At 34.1% G+C, this 17,030-nt stretch overlaps 1 pseudogene; it reads left to right on the forward strand.

Annotated features, from left to right (window-relative positions):
• The first annotated feature begins 388 nt into the window (after window positions 1-388).
• On the forward strand, window positions 389-1,732 carry LOC102515966 (annotated as a pseudogene).
• Window positions 1,733-17,030: the final 15,298 nt, after the last annotated feature.

Here is a 17,030-nt window from a genome sequence, read left to right on the forward strand (position 1 = left end):
AAAAGAAATATAAATAGGAAAACGACAAACACATTTAAATACACTCCAGTGCACATATCCGTAACTTGTTAGTAAAAGAGAACATTTACTATATTTACCACATACTATATATTTCAGTGTAGTAGGAAATTATTAATGATAAAACAGATGAAAATTTCAGTAATTTTAAGCTGTCTTCATGTCACCTTATAATTGAACTATCTCAGTGATACACTTTTGGTCAGGTAGCTAATAGTTGTAATGATTTGGAGTTTATTGCTGGAAATTGCAGAAAAGAAGAACACAGTAATTTAGATTTATTTACAGATTATAACCTGTAATCTCTACTGCAGATTTAATCAGCATTAATCATCATACATTGGTGATGAAAATCGGACACTTACAGTTACTAAAAGTACAACAGTGTGCCCACATCTATCATACTATCTCATTTCACTTTTGGGATCTCTGTGATCTCCTTACTGTTGGACCAATTGAACTAAGCATTTGAAAAAAATAATTTTAAAAATATTTTATTGGTTTCTGGTCAAGAAGACAGAGTAGTAAGACCACCAGCTCTCCCTCTGTCACGATCACAGCAAAACCACAACTGACTGCTAAACAACCATCGATTAAAAAAAGACTGGAACAACCATTGCAGTACATTGAGCTCCATAGAGACAGCGCGGGGGCACATGAGAGCCGGACGGGCACTGGGCGACTCTGTGCCTCGCTGAGGAAAAAATAAACATGGGCAAAAGAGATCCTAAGAAGCCGAGAGGCAAAATGTCATCGTATGCATTCTTTGTGCAAACTTGCCGGTAGGAGCACAAGAAGAAGCACCCAGATGCTTCAGTCAGCTTCTCGGAGTTTTCTAAGAAGTGCTCAGAGAGGTGGAAGACCATGTCTGCTAAAGAGAAAGGAAAGTTCGAAGACATGGCAAAGGCGTACAAGGCCCATTATGAAAGAGAAATGAAAACTTATATCCCTCCTAAATGGGAAACAAAAAAGAAGTTCAAGGATCCCAATGCACCCAAAAGGCCTCCTTCGGCCTTTTTCTTGTTTTGTTCTGAATATCGTCCAAAAATCAAAGGAGAATATCTTGGCCTATCCATTGGTGACATTGCAAAGAAACTGGGAGAGATGTGGAATAACACTGCTGCAGATGACAAGGAAAAGTACGAAAAGGATATTGCTGCGTATCGAGCAAAACGGAAGCCTGATGCAGCAAAAAAGGGAGTTGTCAAGGCTGAAAAAAGCAAGAAAAAGAAGGAAGAGGAAGAAGATGAAGAAGATGATGAGGATGAGGAAGAGGAGGAAGAAGAAGACGAAGAGGAAGAAGATGATGATGATGAATAAGTTGGTTCTAGCGCAGTTTTTTTTTCTTGTCTATAAAGCATTTAACCCCCCTGTACACAACTCCTTTTAAAGAAATAAATTGAAATGTAAGGCTGTGTAAGATTTGTTTTTAAACTGTACAGTGTCTTCTTTTGCATAGTTAACACACTACTGAATGTGTCTTTAGATAGCCCTGTCCTGGTGGTATTTTCAGTAGCCACTAACCTTGCCTGGTACAGTATAGGGGTTGTAAATTGGCATGGAAATTTAAAGCAGGTTCTTGCTGGTGCACAGCACTGATTAGTTATATATGGGGATAGTAGTTTTTTCATCTTTAGTTGTCTCTGATGCAGCTTATACGAAATAAGTGTTGTTCTGTTAACTGAATACCACTGTGTAATTGCGAAAAAAAAAATGTTGCAGCTGTTTTGTTGACATTCTGAATTTGTCTAAGTAAATACAATTTTTTTTAACAACAATAAAAAAAAGACTGGAACCTATCAAAAAAGATCTTCTTCAACTGGAGACATAAAGAGGGAACCACAGTGGGATGATAAATAACAAGCTTATACTATATAGCACAGGAAACTATATTCAATATATCATAGTAACCTATAATGAAAAAGAACATGAAAAGAAATACATGCATGTACATGTATGACTAAACATTATGCTGCACACCAGAAATTGATAACAACATTGTAAACTGACTATACTTCAATTTCTAAAAGTTATTAAAATATTTTATCATTTATCTTAACTATTTTTAACAGAAGGATTGTGATGGTTAATTTAATGTGTTGATTGTGCCACGGGATACCAGACTACAAATTATTTTTGGGTGTATCTGTGAGGGTGTTTCTGGGGAAGATCAGCATTTGAATCAGTAAACTGAATAAAGCAGGTAGCCCTCCTTAATATGCGTGAGCATCATGCAATCTTGAGGGGCATGAGTAACAGAACAAAAAGGTGGGGGAAGGAAGAATTCACTCTCTGCCTGGCTGTTGAGCTGATACATTGGGCTTCTGTCCTCAGACTAGGACTTAAACCACGAGAGCTCCCTGTGCACTTGAACTAGAATTTGTACCATCAGTTCTGATTCTGCTGGTTCTCAGGCCTTTGGACTGAGGCTGAAACTACACCATCTGCTTTCCTAGGTTTTCAGCTTGCAGACAGCAGGTCATGGGACTTCCCAGCCTCCTTAATTACATTAGCCAATTCCTTACAATAAATCACATGTATATTATATAATAAATCATATCTCATATATATATATTCCTTATGGTAAATCGTATATTGTATATATGATCAGTGTCAAGATATCAAGATGTCTAGTCTTTCATGCTGCTAATAAAGAATTCTCATGTTGCAGGTCATCTGTGTGGAGGTACAATAGTAAGTTAACAACAGTTTCTCTGTTGATGAGCATTTCAGTTCATCTTTTGTAGCATGTATATATCATTGGATTTGTTATCTCACAAATATGAGTTAATTTGGTTGTATATTTGAGATTATCATTTTGCTTTACAAAAAGTTTGCAACAATTGACACTCATTTTTATCTTCAGGATATGCTAGGTTATGTTGACTTAACAAAAAAAACAAAATCTCAGATTAAAACCAGGTTTATTTCTCATTCATGACACATCTCTTTGATGGGTAACTGAGGGTTTTACTCCAGCTTTCCTCACTACAGGAACCCAGGCTAATCGAGTAATGTTCATCCAATCCGTGATTTGACAAATTACAGCCCACATGTCAAATACAACATGCCATCTGTTCTCATAAATAAGTTTTTGAGAAACAGCCACACCCATCTATTTACATGTTCTTTACGACTACTTTTGAACTAAAACAGCACAGTAAAACATGTGCATCAGAGAGCCTAAAGACTGCCAAGCCTAAAATATTTGCTCTGTGACCCTTTTCAGAAAGTTTATTGACCCCAATCTGTACATTTCTTTTGCTGACTGTGGTAAATGGAAAAAAATTGGGTCTGTTTTTTTTCTGGCTCTTAAAGTTTAATTCCTAAGTTGATTGAATTTCATCGCATTTTATCTTTTAAGCAAGGGATCATGTGTTCTATTTACTTTGACTTATTTTCAGGTTAGCAGTATCTGCCTGTTAATTTTATTTTGTAAGGACAGCTAAACTGAGGATAAAAAAATTGGATCACATTATTTTTCCCTTAGAAAATTTCAGTCTTTATTGTTTTATGATATTGAATATTGATAAGAAGTCTGAGACCGGTCTGATTTTCTCTTCCCTACTTCCCACAACTCTCTCCCTCTTACTTTTGTATGCAGAAACTATTTTATCTTGAAAATACAGCATTTTAACTAGGGTGTGTCTCAGTGTGTTATTTGTCCTGAATAAGCCAATCAGGCTTTTTTTTAGTAACACAATATCGCTTTTCAATATACTTACTTAATTCTTCCTTCATTGGAAGAAAATATTTATGTATTTATGTATCATAGTCAAGTTGATGCATAAATATATAAATATCTCTTATAGCCTTTAATATTTTTTCTATTCCATGTGTTGGGTAGATATCTTTGTTCCCCTCACCCACAATATTCTTTCTAGTTACCTTAGTTAGTTCTTTTTCCAATATTTGATGTTCACTGTAATTTTTAAGTCCTTTCCCTATGCTGTTAATTTATTTCAGCCATTTTAATTTTCTTTCTGGTCTCAGACTCATTGTTTTTATAATATTGTTGCTTGGTTCATGATTTTGTTCTTTATTTCTAAAATCTCCTATTCATTTGATTTTGTGCTTTTATCATTTCATGTTTACTCTCTCATTTCATTAGGTATGCTGTCCTTAAGTTCTTCTATGGAAACGACCAAAGCAATAGGGTTATTTTTGTGTGTCTGGATTTTGTTTAATCTGAAAATTGAGTATTTCATCACTTTGTGATTTTTACTTCTTTAGGTTTCTTTCTTACAGTGTTGCGGATAGATGTCATTCTGCCTCTTTTCTCCTTTCCTTTGTTTCACACTTGAACAATTTTACTAATATTTTGTTTTTCTGATACGATATGGTTCAGTTCTCCTTAACTCTTTTACTGCGTTATCTCAGACTTGCTTGTCTCCCATCTAATATTTATTTAAGAGATATGAATTGTTTATTCTCTCTGGTTTCCTAAGAGCCTGATCATGTACCAGTATTTGTGTCAGAAAAAGTAGGAGTGGGTTAGGGTCGAAAGTGCTAAATTAGAACTGTGTATTTAGTTTGAGAAGTGGAAACTTGTCAGGAGTTCTGTTACAGGGCTTATACCACCTGGTTGGAAAAAACTGTATCCTTTTTTGAGATAGTCTTGAGCTTTGAATTTTTTTCCTCAGTGCATTTGGATCCTTTCCCTTCTTGAAAACACACAGCCAGATATCCTTATCAATTGACTTTGTTGGTTTCTGAGTTAGGGAATTCCAGGATCAGCCAATCTTTACTCTGTCGCATTATCTAGGATGTTAAAAACTATTACAAATGTTTTAGTTTTGTCAATTTTGGAAATGTTTCAAATCATTTTTGGAAGCAAGTAATATAAAAAGTGATAGAAATGTTCTATCTTTTTGGGAGAAATATGGTTCTCCCATGTAAAATCTTTATCAGTAGTTTGAAAGTGTGACTTCAGGTTATGCCAACAAAATATCTTGAATTAAATTTAAACAAAGCCTTTTAAACAGATTTCTAGCATAGTTGTTTTTTTTTTTTTAATAATCAGTTCACTGCTTATTATGAAAGTAGTAAGAATATTAGCTGGCAAGGTAATATAAAATTACAATGGAAAGTTCATACTTGAGTCAAGTAGACTTGGGTTCACCGTTGGTTGCTTCTGACCGATTGACTTTGGGTGCCTCACTTTACATCTCTGAGCTCTAGTTTCCTCTTACATTATCTGTATCTTTGGGTGTTTGTGACTTCAACTGTTGGTGAAGTGCCTGGTATAGTCTGTCATAGAATGTCCTCAATAAATAGTAGTTGTTATCACTAGTTAATAATTTAGGGTTTTATTGAGTTTTAATAGAAGTGTAAAGTGACAGCTATCCTGTAACTTTGCCATAGATGTAAAAACATAGAGATTTACATACATGTTGTAGCTGCATCTTGCCACAGTAAGATAAGAAAACTAATTTTTGAAAATTCTGGAAGTCTGAAAATAAAACAATGTGTGTAATAGACCTGAAATAGTTCAAGTAAATTTCACTGTGCAGTGGAGGATAAATGATTTTTAAATTTTTCAGTTATTTTTTTAAACTTCCCCATTGATTCTCATTTGTTCCCACGTGAAATAGTAATTTCAGTTGAAAATCTCCTAACAAATTTGTATCCATTTTAATTTAGTTTAGAAAACTGAAACTTTTAACAAAATATCTTTTGGAGTCACATATTTTTCAGCTTTTCTTCTTTGATAATCAATTCTCTCAAACTTCCTTTGCTGCCAGTTATAGATGGAGACATGAAGTACATGAATTGATTAATGTACATTAAATTAACAAAATTGACTATTGAACTCTTCAAAACCCTTCAATGTCTGCCAAAAAAATAATTAAAAAATGTTTGGACAGAGCCGTCTTGTGCCTAAACAAACTAGTAATAACTAAGGATGTTAACATTTTTCTCAGTACATTTGTTAGTTTCCTACAGGATAATCAGAAAAAAGATATCTTTTCATACACTGGTTATGGGTGGTTCATTTTTTTCTGCTTATATTTATTCGTTACTTTTACATTTTAAAGAAATCAATAGAAAACATTTTAAAAAGCAAAAGCAAATTTAGTTTAAAGCTTTCTATAGGAAAAGTACACTTGAAAATAAGAACATGTGATTTACGGAAACATTTGATTTTACAGAGAAAAGAAGTTCTATAAATGACCCCTACCTAGTTACATTATTTCAGTGTTCATAGGAATTATGTTTGTCTGTTACTCATTGATTGCTTTATTTTGAATTTTTACCTTTTTTAGATATTCACTTTCTACTTATATACATCAACAAATCTATTTCCTTAGATATCCTTAGCATATCCTCCCAGTGATCTGCTAAAATCAAATTCAGAGGGACAGCTGCTATGAAATTTTGGCAGATTTTGTTAAACTTGAATTGCCTTTTTAGTGTCGCTATGGACCTGTGGGCCTGTGACTTTTAATCTGTTGTGGAAACAGAAATATTACATTACATCCATATTTATATTTTTCTATGAATATTTTTCCTGAAATAATTGATTTCTGCCTTATAATGCAAAATAAGGCTTTATGCATTATGAAGTGTTATTCATCATTTTACTGAGAAACTTATTTTCAGGATTCTAATAAATCAATGTTTATGTACAGAAAAGTTTTATGGGCAGTTCTTAATCTGTAAGTGCAGATTTCACAAAGTACATAACTTAAATCCTTAAGTGCAGGTTTCACAAAGCAAGACAACCTGGCTTTGAACCTCTGAGAAGTGCTTCCAAGTGATAGCCGTCCACCCTTTAATATCATTCCACCAGTGTGTGTCACCTGTCTTTCAGCACTAGTTCCTGCTAAGGATGCTGCTGTCTGTGGCAGGCTTACCTCTCACAGGGCAGCTGAGCTTCTCAAAAAATGTAATCACTATGTATGAAGCAATATAAATAAAAAGATAATGCATACTTACTGATGTAGAGGGTGTTCAGACTCTTTCATTACCTCTGCCTTTGTCTTTTCCCCCACTTTCAGACACTGTAACATCTCAAATGCATTCTGCGATGGGGAGATTATAAGCAGCATTCTCATAGTCATTACCCATTGACTTTAGACTTTGACAGTAAGGATAAAACTCAGCTGAATGCTTATGGGACTAAATATGACCTTTCATATTGTATATATTCAACAGAATCAACCCAAAATACATCATCGGAAAATGAATATTTAGTAATCCATTTTTTAGATCCAAGAGCCATTGCTCTTTGAAGGATCAGCTTATAACTATTTTTCCCATTCTTTATCTCACTCATATGACAATTATGATGTCGTACTTGGAAAAACCAGAGCCCTCTCTAAAATGGCATATGGCATTTAAAAATATAAATCTCCATTTTCAGTGCTTGAATAAATCTAATGATTTTTTTCTCTTGAGCAAAGAGACTTTAATGCCTTCCTGGTGTGTTTTGCAGAGCACTGGATCAACATCACACATGGAATATATTTGTAAAGAGACAGACAGAATTATGTCATACCCAGAAGGGATAATAATCAGGTAACAAGCCTGCATTTGCTGCATTAATCATATTTTTGTGACTAAGAGAATTAAGAATAGAGTTGGTTATTAGACTCACGATGACCTTGTTCTCAGTCTCCAGTTTTGGTGTTGCAAGTCTGTTGACCTGTCTGCACATTGTGTCATTGGTAGAGTGAGGGTAATAGTGCATAATACCTCCTCATTGGCCTAGGTTTGGAAAGTAAAATTCCACATTTTGTGTATTACTTGAAAACTTTCATACTACTTGGGTGCTGATGGCTCTCCCTGGCAAAGAAAACTGGCATATCCTCTTTATGATGATTTGAAGAGGATTTTAAGTGAATGATTACATTAATATTTTAAGGAAATTGCACATCATCTTGATTTAGGGTTATTAGCATTAAGTAAAAATAAAAATGTAGCTATTAGGGGTATTAAGAGTGAGGAAAATGATAAAATGAAATTTTAAGGAGAGGATCTGGTTTTACGTAAGATAATGTTACATTACACCTGGTAAAATATAATTTAGTAAATATTTTTGCATATAATTTAGCATCTAATTGGAAATGATAGTGACTAGAAATATCAGGGTTTGTTAATAAACTTTTGGGATAAATTTGATGAGACAAGTGTATTGAACAGGGTGATTGGGATACTCATTGTGAACAAACTGTCAGTTGAACTAGAATTACAAGCACTGCACTTATAAGATAATAATTCACATTTGTTAATTAAAGTCATGTAATAGTGATGCTCATAATTGATAAAACTCAAAGGAGTTTGAAAAGCCATGGATGAAGCCATGGAAAAGGCATGGATGACCTATTGAGAGATGGTCAATTTCTTAAATGATACCTCATTGCAAAGCAGATGCACGTGTCTGTCAGTGTTTGCTTGCATAGACAGAAGAATGCAGGATGGAGTAGAACCTATGTTTCCTTTTAAATTAAAAAAGGTAGATTTCGCAGCCATTGCTCATTTTTCTTGTTAGCAGAACCCCAATTCTATTCAGGCATTGGATAGTCAACTACTAAAGAGAAGGTCAGTCGTATATTTCAAAATGCACATACCACTGGCTAATTTTGCTCAGCTAAGCCAATGACTGTAATTCAATTTCCATGCTGATGGCTGAAACATGTAACTGAATTCTGGCCAACAGATACGAGAGAAAATCTGCAAGGGGGATTATGGAAAAGACTGTTACTCTCACTGATAACAGGGAAAAGTAGAGGCAAAATCAAATCTTCTGTCTGATGGATTCTTTCGTGACACCTGAAATTTTGGCAGTCATTTTGGGGAACATGAGTAGAGCTAGTATAAAAGAATTAATCAACATGCATGTAGTCAGGGAAGAATCATAGAAAGAATGACTCATTATGATGTAATATAGCCTGGTAAGTTAGCCAGCCATTCTGCCTCTGATCTTCTTTTTATATGCAGTATTGAGTTTCTGTGCTGCAAAGTCAGTTTGGTGTGGTTCTTCTCTTACTTGGTATTCAATGTATTGAAGCACTTACTTATGTTAGGCATTCTTTCTATCAGAGTGAGTTTGAAAGTACTGAAAGTTTATATCAGCGGCAGGGTTATATAAATCAGGATTGCATTCGTCTAAATTGTAGGATGACTTTTAGTTAATAGTACTCAAGTTTAGAACGGAGAGAACCTTAGATAACATTCCGATTTTTTATTTCCACCTCACCATTTTACAAAGAATACAGTGAACTCCAGAAATAGTAAACCAAAGATAGCTTAGCTTTCTGTATTTACAACTTTATTTAGAGCTATGTTTAAACACTTGTTTTTATTTTTAGTTCAATTTTATTTACATACACTGTGCTTTTTCTAGAAGCATAGCAACTAAATCAAATACCTGACTTTAATTATTGCCTCAAAGCCTTGTTGTGTAGTTGAGCCTTCTTTATAAAACTTGGTGATATTTATGAATTTTCCGTATTAACCAACAGACTGGGCTTAACTAGTGGTGTGGGGTAGTCACTGTCCATGGTGCTATAGTAGTGGAAAGAAGAAAAGAACTTTCTAATTATGACTTGATTCTTACTTTTTGATAGTCGACAGTCATAGTCCCACGGTATCATCAAAATAAAATTTATATACTAATTATTGCCCTTTTAAAAAATAACAAATTCATTACATGTGTCTTGAAATTAAGATTCTTAAATTGTCCTTATTTATTGTACTGGTAAGAGTTTAAAGATCTTCTTAATACATTAGTTTCTAGATGGTCTGTAAAATTTTTAAATTATAATGGGATAATATAGTAATTACACAATTGAGTTTTGCTTAGAAGTTGTCAGCACTGGTTTAGAAATTGCAATTAGATGTGTTTTCTTTAATTTTTTCACATATACTTAATTCACTATTATTTAGATTAAATTTAAGGAAAGTTTTGAGTTTCCTCAACATACTGTAATGTCCTTACAATGGCCAAAGAGACACTGCATGATCTGACCCCCCTAACCTCTTTCATGATCTACTGAGCTCCTCCTCTTTCACTTGTTACGGCAATAGTTGCCTTCTTGCCATTCCTGGAATATACCATATGCTCCAGTTTCCCATCTTAGCTCTAAATTGTTGCCCTTTTTCTTCAGGGATGCATGAATTCACTTCCTTCCAGTTGAAATGTCACTTTCTCTGGGTAGATGGCTGAAAATAAAATTGGTTAAAAATATTGACCATTTGATAAAAAGTCATATGAACTATGTTCATAAACCCCCTGAGCTGTTTTAATGTCACAGGTGATAGATGTACCATAAGCTTCTTTGACCCTAATAGCACAAAGCAGCTCCTTGTAGTTATTTATTCAGCTCATGTACTAAGACTTTACATATTGTTTTGCATGCATACAACTTGGTAAAAGGACTAATCTTTCCCTCACTTTAGAGATGAAAAAAGGACCAGGTAACTTTCCCAAGGCCAGTTGGCTTGGAAGTAGTGGAACCAGGGAGGGTACATGGTTTGAAATAATACATTTTTCAAATATCTAAAAAGCATAACATTTATTTTTAAAAATTACAAAAGGGATAATTGAGCTTCTCTTCTTCTCCCTAGCAAACTTTACACTTTTTTTTTTCTTTGCAAGTACTTTCGAATACTTTTCCAAGACAGGTCATATTATTTTGCTTCAAAATATTTTCTTTTTTTCCCTAAACTACTTTAAGATACAAGAATCTTTGTTCAGTCTTGTGAAAATTCAGTAAAGCATGACTTTCCATAAAAATATAGAATTTTGTGTTATCCGGATCTACAAAATTCTGTAAATTTAAGGCTGCATTGTTGAGTCCCAGGAACATCAGTTCTCACACTGATTCTGGACTCCAGCTCAGTTTCGGTTATGGCTGTATTTTTTTGTAAAGGATATGAGCAGTACCATTATTTAAAAGAGAAGAGATTGCAAGAATCTCTAATAATCCTGAAAGAGGAATTAAGTAAACTGTGAAGATCATGTCTGGGTATGATCCCAGTGCATCCAAGAAAAGATTCATGGTAACACAGGAACTTCTAAGTATCTCTGTATCACCTGAGCACAGTGGTATCAGCCTAGCTAATTTAGAAACTTCAACTATATTGAAACAACTGACTTCATTAAAACATGGTAAATTTATACCATGGAAATTCAGCTTTTGTGTGAAAATGACTTACATTAGTCCAAGACTACATTCTCTGCCCAAAAATATAAAGGCAATTCTTGAAACATTGTTATTTACTGACCCTGAAATAAACAGTTTTTAAAAATCAAAATTAAGATGAGAGTTTGAGAGGAATTTTTTTTTAAACTTAGGGAATATCTGTTATCATGATACTGGGCAAGCAGGAAGACTGAAGGGAAAATGATGAGGGCTTTTAAAATGAAGAATTTCTGAGGCACATATGCATAGGTGAAAACAAATGTTTTTCTCCTAAACTCCATGATTATTTGCTTTGAGAGACAGTTAACAGTAGTTTCCCACATATCTACTTGCTTTGATACGTTGCCTATTGAAGAAGCAATTTTGTGCCAAATAAATGGTTTTTCTGACCATGAACCTGATGGCTTGGGAGTAATTGCCCTGCCACAGTTTATTTATATACTTCATTCTACACTTCACTTTTTCCACTGCCTCTTAACCATCCCGCTTCAATTTGTAATAGTGGTTGATGTCTAAAATGTCTAGCCCTGAGGAGACAATCCTGAAATGAAATAAAACACTAGGAGCATAATGCCACCAGTAAATTAGACTCCTGATAGTTGAGTTGCCTCAGTCTAAATGGAATGAAGGTACAGCTTGTCCTAAAACAAAATTAAAAAAAAAAAAAAACTTAAAAAAAAAACCTGCATTAAACTGACCAAAAAAGAAAAATGGCTTGATTATTCAGATAGGATACTGCTCAGAAAATGTTGCCCAGGACTTGGTCTCTCTGCTTCTTAGCACTGATGGCAAAATCGCCTTCTTTTTGATCTAAGAAGAGCATGTGCCTTAACTTGATGCTTCGGTTACTTCTTATCTGCTGGCTGAATGGCATTCCCAGAGCCCCCTAGCATTACTCTAACAGCAGAGGTGAGCACAGGATAGTGGCTGAATAGCAACTGACATTTTAGTAAAATCTTTAATACCATTCAGACCTACTTAGCTATAAAATAGCTTTGCTTTTCTTTTCATCTTTTTTTCTCTTTCCTTACTCTTTTGCATTGTCATGAGAAAAGCTGAGGTCACCTAAATGCTTAAATATAGAAGCTTTCAGATATCATTATTGGTAAGAAAAACTATACAGCTGAATGGTTCATTGAAAATATTTGAAACCCAAAACTCAGAAAATGAAGTTTTAGGCATAAGGTTCATAATTTCTATAGAAGAGTACATTCTAGGTAGCTATATGGGCTTGAATTCTCTACTCCTTGTTAATTTATATACTTTTTTTTTTTTTGTCACTTTCGTCATCTGTCTTCCCCTGCTGCCACATGTAGTTTCCACAAAATGCTCCACTTCCCCCACACTCTGGGTTACTAGAATTAGAACTCTACTTTTTGTAGTAGCTCCAAAGAAAAAGCAAGACATGGTAAGCTCACTGAATTCAAATTTTATTTTGACTTTTTCTGTACGAGGAAACTGTAGACTAGATTAGAACAGTTTTTTAAAAATCAAAATTAAGACAAGAGCTTGCAAGGGAATTTTTGGGAAAAAAAACGTAGGGAATATCTGTTATCATGATTATCATGACACTGTGCAAGCAGGAAGACTAAAGGGGAAGTGGTGAGGATTTTTAAAGGAAAGAATTACTGAGAAGCATATGCATGGGTGAAAACAAGTGTCATTCTCCTAGTCCAGAAAACAAAATTTCTGAACAAATTTTCAAGATCTTACCTAGTCACCTCAAAGTTACCCATGCTTTCCATCACTATAACATGACACATTATGTAGTGATCTTTAGATCTCTAGAATCTTTAAATTGGAAGACAGAATAAAATTTCTGATATTTGCCTTTAAGGTAGTTTTTCTCCCTCCCTCCCTCATTCTGTCCCTTCCTTCCTTCTTTTCTTTTTCTTTCTTTCTTTTTTAACATTGTCTACACATTCTATTTCCAATTACCCCAGATTTTTGGACTCTCACAGTCTTTTAAATCCACATGTGACTGCCAACCATTTAATACCCATTCTTCACCAATCCCACCTTCTGAGACCAAGACACTGGAGCTAATTAGATGATACCTTAGAGACAGAGGCAGGTATCTTTGGTAGATTTCAGTGTGTTCCACTGTGTTTAGTAATTCACTCTCCGCTCATTGCTTTGTATATGTTCTGTTTCCCAAAGTGGGGAAGTGACTACCACCTCCTCCTGGGTGTGGCTCCCATGAAGATTCATGACTTTCAGCAACAGCTCACAGAGTTGACTGCTCCCTCTTTTGGAAACACTGGCTTCTCTAATTTACAGGACATCACACTTCCCTGATTTTCTTCTTACTTCTCTGACTTTTCTTCCTCAGTTTTTTTGTTTGTTTGTTTGGCTGTTTGTTTGCTTGTTTCTTCCTATTCCTCATTTTACCCTCTAATCTAAATATGGAATGTATTTGACTATGTTTTAGAACTTTCTGTTTACTATATACTACATAATAATGTATACATGATAATATATTTCCTCTCCATATACAATGTATCATCTCTCTGAGTAATGCATCTCCATATATGTAATATAGCTTCTCTACGTAGATGCTAACGTATCAGTCATTAAAATGCTATTGAAAAAAGGAACATTATATCCAAACAGATTCATGTGATATTAATTTCTAAAAACTTGGAAAACAGTTGTGATCAAATAGCATGTTATAAAATGGGTAATTTCAATATTAAGATTGTTTACATTTTTGAGAGGTGGGATAAAGATTTTTTTATCTTTTTTATTATTTTATATATTTATTTACTATATATGGTATATGTGTATCATAATTCACATAAACTTATACACAATAGAACAGCAAAAAAAGTTATTCTTTAAAAAGTAATGGATTAAAGAATAAAATAATTCTTAAAAATTTTACACATTACTTCATTAATGTTTATTTAGCTTATTTTTAGATACAGGTTTTATTAGACTCAATAGATATTACTATGACACTTGTGATGGAATGATAAGTGATTAACACATGATACATATTATAAAAATTTTAATCATATTTGGTAGTTCAAGTGACCAGATCACTAAGTTAAAAATATTGTTTATTACTCACTAAATATGCTCATCTACCTAACTGTATTTTCCATAACTCCCCCACACTACTTTGAACTTTTCCAAAGATTTGGAAATTGGAAGTTGGAATTGGAGAATTGGGAGACTGTAATTGGAACTGTAAATTAGAATCAAGGTAACATAACCTTTCTTAAAATGGTGTATCAGCCTTCTTTTGACACCCTTAATGCTGCATAACAAAAGACTTGAAAATTCAGTGACTTAAAATAAGAAGGCTTTATTTATTAGCTCATGAGCCTGCAATTCAGTGATTTAAACTGGGCTTGTCTCGGCAGTTCTGCTCATTTTGGCTGGACTTATTCTCGGAACTGGGAGTCAACCAGCTGTAAACTGATGTAAGCAGGCCGTGGGAAAAAGGGGGAAACCAGCTCTTTTTCACAAGTCCTTAATTGTCTAGACTGAGCTGTTTGTATTAGTGATGGCAGAGATGCAAGGGCACAACTGAAAGCTTGCAAGTGCTTCTCAAGCCTCTGTTTTTAAAACTCTTGCTAACATTCCATTGACCAAAGCAAGTCTCATGCCATAATCCACAGTAAGAGTCGGAGAGTACTACTTGGTTTTAAGTCAGAAAACATGGACATTGGGTGGGGAGTAGAATAAGTAATAAAAACAATCTACCTCATATGTTGTGAACACATCTTATGCTACTATAAGGGGCCACAGTCCACTGCGGATCATATTAAACTAAACATACAAAACATTGCTCCTTCAAAAATTCTCATTCAAGATGTATAGGTGTTCAGAAATCCATACAGATGATTGAAATGTATAACCTGTCTGAGAATCATTGGTCAAATAAAATTACTACCAGGATGGCAATTTGATTGACTTAAGCAGAGTATGCTTATATTTTTGAAATTGTCAAAACTGTTTACCAGGTTCAAACCATCCATTAAAATTTTGGGAGAAGTAAGCCATGGCTACAAGGGAAACTTTCTTCATTAGGTCTTGTGATTTATCCCCTGTGCTTTTCAGAATAAAAAAGTCAAGAATAGTAATATGTCTAACTTCAATAAAATGTTCCTCCTAGATGCTGTTTCGTGTTTTCACTTGTTTTTACTACGTACTTCATCTTATAAATCCTTTTTTTCCCCTTTATCCAGACTTCCCAAGGGATCCATCTTCATTCTATGACTTGTTCTGATTCAATGGCCTATTCTAATAATAACTTAGTGATAAACTCTGACTAAAGCCTGTGCCACAAAGTAATTTTATCTTTAGTATTTTAGTGTCATTTGGATTAATGATACGAGAATGTCATTTTCCAATTCCATCATAAAATGTTATTTTAGTATAAATGTCTACAAGCCAGGTTAAAATTACAAAAATGAGAAAAATATATATGAAAATTGATTCATGAATATATATAAATACATAGCAGGGCTCTACAAAGTTTTAATATAGGCAGAAACATAAACTACTTTTTTCTTTCCTCTTTTCCATTTTTTAATGTACTTAATTGGCTGGCTTTAAAATAATTTCTAATAAAGAAACTTGAATTCTTATTTAAAAAGGTTATTTTTGGTGGTCAAGAATATTATTGGTATAGTCACATTTTTTGTCTATCTTTGCTTTTGTTGTCTGTGCTTTGATGTTTTGTCTGTGAAATCATTTCCAAGACCAGTGTCATGAAGCTATTCTGCCTATGTTTTCATCTAGAAGGTGATGTTTAAGTCTTTAATCAATTTTAAGTTGATTTTTGTGTGTAGTGTAAGATCATGGTTCAGTTCTATCATTATGCATGGGAATATCCATTTTTTTCAACACCACTTGTTGAAGAGATAATCCTTGTCTCATTGTGTATTTTTGGCACTTGTGGAAGATCAGTTGATCATATGATGTGTGAATTTATTTCTGGGTTCTTTATACTCTGTGCCATTGGTCCAACTGTCTTTCCTTATGTGAATACCATACTTACATACATACAGTTGTAATTACTGTAGCTTTGTAATACATTTTGAAATCAGGAAGTGTGATGCCTCCCTCCAGCTTTGTCCTTTCTTCTCAAGATTTCTGGGTTATTTAGGGTCTTTTGTGGCTCCGAATTTATTTTAGATTGTTTTCTCTACTTCTATGAAAAATGCCTTTGGGATCTTGCTAGGGATTGCACTGAATCTGCAGATTGCTTTGGGTAGTATGGACATTTTAAATGTTAGGTTAATTTAAATGTTTACTTCCAATCAAAGTAAAAAGCTTCGCCACAGAAAAAGAAACAATAGATTGAAACAACTAAGGACAGCAGTAAAACAAATGAGGCCTTGAATAGACATTTCTCCAAAGAAGACATGTAAATGAACAAGAGGTTTATGAAAAGATGCTCAATGTCATTAATCATTAGGGAAATATAAATCAAAACTAATTAATATCAGGTGGATATTAAAAGGAAAAGACAGTAAGTTGTCACTGAGTATGTGGAGAAATTGGAACCCTTTACACTGTCGGATGGGATACAGAAATGAGGAAGCCGCTATGGAGAACAGTATGAAAGTTCCTCAGAAGACTACAGATAAAACTGCCTTATGATGCAGCATTCTCACTTCTGAGTATTTATCTTAAAAAAAAAAATGAAATTAGAGTGTCAAAGAGATACTCGCACTCTCATGTTCACTGCACAACCCAAATACCCATCGGTGGGTGACTGGATGAAAAATGTGATATAAACATACAAAGGAATATTATTCAGTCTTAGAAAAAAGGAAATCCTGCAATGTGTGAAAACGTGGGTCACCTTTGAGGACATGATGCTCAGTGAAATTAGCCATCCGCTGA

This window comes from Camelus ferus, chromosome 7, assembly GCF_009834535.1.
Source record: "Camelus ferus isolate YT-003-E chromosome 7, BCGSAC_Cfer_1.0, whole genome shotgun sequence".
Taxonomy (NCBI): Eukaryota; Metazoa; Chordata; class Mammalia; order Artiodactyla; family Camelidae; genus Camelus; species Camelus ferus.